This window comes from Austrofundulus limnaeus, unplaced genomic scaffold, assembly GCF_001266775.1.
Source record: "Austrofundulus limnaeus strain Quisiro unplaced genomic scaffold, Austrofundulus_limnaeus-1.0 Scaffold0, whole genome shotgun sequence".
NCBI lineage: Eukaryota > Metazoa > Chordata > Actinopteri > Cyprinodontiformes > Rivulidae > Austrofundulus > Austrofundulus limnaeus.
The window spans coordinates 7,070,844-7,075,179 of record NW_013952402.1 but is presented as its reverse complement, the minus strand read 5'-3'; positions in this window follow the sequence as shown (position 1 = coordinate 7,075,179).

The following is a 4,336-nucleotide window of genomic DNA, read 5'->3' as shown; positions in this document are numbered from 1 at the left end:
GGGGGGGAGAGAAAGTGAAAAGGCAGCGGGAGACTGAAAAGCTAATTCGTCAGAGCGCTGTGAAGCTTGTCACTTCCGGAAAGAAAATATGTGCATGTGTAAAAGTGTTYGAATGTGTGAAAAAGTGCTTTGAGGGGAAAAAAAAGAAGCAAAACAGCTTCCACTGCAGTTGCACACATCCTCCTTGTCCAGTTCACTACGTTGTGCTTATTTCTAGTCAACCTTCCAACCTTGCACATATTAACAGAAGGGGTTGCAGACCTGCTTATGCTCCAGTTATATACCTGTAAACTCAGAGAAAATACTACTTTCTTGTGGTAAAACTATAATCAGGAGAAACTGTGCAAGTGAGAAAYTCACAACAAAGCAGCATAATAAGGCACATTGTGCTGGGCTTGTAGGTACAATAAACATTCATAAACAGGTACATGTAAAAACGCTCTGAAGAAACACTGTAAGTCTATTTTTTTATGATTTGCTGTGTACATTTTTAGATAGGAAGCTGTGAAAAGTAAAAGGAAGTGTGATGAGAGGGGAGTCRACATATGAGAAAGCTTTTTTAATATCCGAGTCATAAAATCCACACTACAGGGCAAAAACAACACAAAAACTGTTGATAATGCAATTGCGGGTCCCAGTGTGTCAAGAAACCCACAAAATAAAAAATAATACAATTCATCTGATCCTTTTGTTCCAGATTCCCTATTTGAGTCTTTAAGAAGCTCCCATTTAAATTTCAAATAAGATCATTGTGTGTATTTGGACAACATGAAGCTGAAATTTTACAACTTTTCTTGTTAAAACATACAAAATTGTGAATTAATTCACAACATTGAATGTATTTTTTTTTCATTTTGAACATCTAAACTGTAATCAGTGTTTTTTAACTGAAGCAGTTTAGTTGAAATTATAGTCAAGAAGTAATCAACTTTAACATTACTTATATTTATTTCAGTCATTTAGATTTTTTTCATTATATTTGTATGTTATTTATGTTCTGATATATTATTCCACTGCATGTCACACAAGTACCTGGTTTAAAAGATGACTAGAAAGTGCTTATGTGGGTATTTGTAATCCGAATTTAGTTCAAGTCATTTTCTAAAAAATAACAAAATGACTCATGCTGCTCCTGTAGGTGTTTGCTCATTTTGCATTTGAAATGCCCTTTTTTTTATTTTGCCAGAATGATAGGTGGTGCCTGATCTGGCTATGGAGATTACCTATAAGACGAACATTTTTTTGTCAAATCATCTCATTCCTTCCTTCCGTTTTAACAGAAAACAAGATATAAGCAAATGCCCCCCTGTAGTTGATGTTTCATGTGGACTTTAAAGCTTAAGATACTAAAAGAACCCATCACTGATAGAAAAAAATTGGTCAGAATGTTTGTAGACCTAAACTGAACCGATGAATTTTCTGCTTTATTCAGGGCATCATGATCGGATCAAGAAAAGTGACCATTAACTTGAAAGAAAATGAAAAGTGAGCCTATTAAATAACTTGTGTAGAACATTTTTTAACGAAATACACTGTCTTCCTTGAATAGACCTAATCTCCCACATCGCCCACACATGAAAGCAGCTAACAGGGATTCATTAAACATGTGAAGCTGCTGGTAAATGTGTGTTTGAGTGTCACTCCTCGTTTTTTCTTGCATGTCTGTTTGAGTAGATCAGAAGTATCAGCGGTGTATTTTCAGGTAGGGAAGCTTTTTTTGTGGGGGAGGGGGGTTGTGGCATCTCTGTGAGCTTTGGAGAACTGTGTTTATCTCTCCTTTGCGGGGTCCTTATGCAGTCAAATGCTCCTGAAATGTCCCCAAACGGAGAGCAGCAGCGTGTTAAAAAGGCCTTCTGACAGCAACTCTGCTCTCTTTGCTGTCACGCCGCGTGACCGCTTGGTGTACGCCTCTGGCACTGTCCGGTCTACTGCGTCCAATAATGCACCCTACACAGACGAAGCAAGACAGCCACACAGAAACACACACACACACACTCAGAACCACATAGGATGTGTTTGTTAGCAAGTTCTAGGGACGCACATGTATCGTGAACTTTGCCAAAACTCACAAAGACATGAAAGTCAGAGGAAACTCTCACATCAGTTCATGTCACTGTCACATGTACACATGCGTTTAAAATGTTGGTTAAAAAAAGTGCATGGAAGTGTGTTTGTGTTGCTTTGTTAGCTCTTGCAAAACAAGCTCTCTTAGCTCACACGAATAGCTCACACGAATCCATCTGTCTTTGACTGCAGCTGGGGGAAAAACAAATAACTAAAAATTGCATCTCTAGATTATCTTGGAAATGAGTGAGAGAGCAAGAAGCTGCATGGCTGATAAAGCATGCTTACCTGTTGGATGGCTCAACATTGGRCCAAACCAGCCAAGCAGCCAACGCTGCTCTTTGAAGCCAAGAGAAGCGCGTTTCTTTTAATGAAAATGGAGATGCAGACGGAGAATGAGAGAGATGCGCAGTGTGAAACAACAAAATGGAGTGGGAAGGAAAGAGCACAAGACAAGARGTCACAACCAAGACAAACTGCTGTGTGTGTGTTAAGTGAGCAGAAGAGAAGGGAGTCAAAGGCAAAGCTTGCATTGTGGTCCAGAAAGTAGCCAGATCCCCCACTCAGCTAGGTCACCCGCTGCTCCGCGATGCCAAAAAGGAAATCAGTGTTGCCCATTATGCATATTTGTGTGCGTATGTGCGTCTCCAGACACCTCTGGCTGCCAATGTTTGCCTTGTTGAAGAACGAGTTTGTGTAACAGAGAAATGTGCAAAACCAGGCCAAAGACAGACCCGTGCCAGAGGAAACGGGCCCGTGCCATTCTGTTTTCCCAGTCTCCAAATTCAGCAGTCAGGCCAATCAGTCTCACTAGCTGTGTTATCACAAAACCTAAAACTGGTTGAAAACTCTATTGCAGACCATTAAAGTTCTCTACAGAGGCAAAGATTTTGCCATTAGTATCCTTTAGGGCACAGATGAATTTTTATGCAAYTATATATCAGTTGTAAACTTAGTGGCAAAATGCAAAAGAACTATGAAGGAACTTGTTGCATATTAACAGTTTCAAGCAGTTGGTTTTCTTCTAAAAATAGTTATAAACTAGAATCAGTATTATTGKATCAAATGTTATGAAAACTGTCATTGCTACAAAGGCAGCGATATTGCCCTCACCTTTTTGGAAGTTTTCATCTCGTTGTTTTGCTTTCACAGTCCACTGTTTTGGGTCATTCATGCCACCTCTCTCACTTTATCACTACCATTTGTTTTGAAGGATTACACAAAGCTTAAAATTGAAAATGTGCCTCTATTTCTGAACTTCCACAGTTTTTTTTTTCTTGGTTTCGGCTTTATGTATTTGCAGCAATAGATGTGGCAGAGATGTAGCATTTTTAAATTCATGACACAAGTGCTCCTCTTGCCATATTCCACAAAGCTGAATTGCCAACTAGAGGTTTGCAGTGTTAGCAGATAAAGCACCATAGTGTGGCTCTTCGAGTTTCTTTCCATAATATGCAAGGTTGCTGGAYGTAATCTGGTGTATCAGCTGCTATAAGCACATCCTGTGTGAGGCAAGGAAATGAGGGAATGTTACACTTTATTTTAGCAGCCTTTTATGCAAATTTAAACAAGCAAATAAAGCTTTAAAGAACTTTAAGCTGAAGCACTTTAAAYGACAATACTCATCCATGCTGAATGAACAATAAACTGGATTTAGAAACCATTCAGAATTCATTTGAGTTTACAGTGACTATTTTTATTTTAGTTTTTTTAAATCATATTATTAATGAGAAAAAAACTGACAAGGTTGTTTTGGTTAATCTTCTGTTTTGTCTTTTTCCGATTCTTAAAATGTCCTTTTGATTTCAGCTGCTCGTGTGATAATTTTTTTTTTTTTTGAGAAACTAAGTTTAAGGCACAGTGATGTAGAAATGGCTTGAGAAAGAAGCCACAGGCGAGTGCACATCAGTCCTTAAAACAAAAGTGAAGGTTTTCAAGGTTACAGAACAACTTCATTCTTGTGTTTTTCATGTTTTATAGGCTGTCTCTTTAATGGAAATAAAAGTTGATTGAATAAAGGGATATGTGTGAGTTTATTATATTTCATTTTGCTTTTCTAATATAAAAGGGCAAAAATAATAGCAAAAAACATCAAAATGAAATGGCAACACAGTCAGAAAATTTCCAAATGCCAAAATTCAAAGCAAAAATATGTGTTGCACTCTGAGTACACTGTTGGATATTTGAAAGGAAGAAGCATGAACAGAAAATGGATGGATAACCGAATTTTAGATACATTCTTGTATCTTTGTGATCAGTTGTAATCAATTAC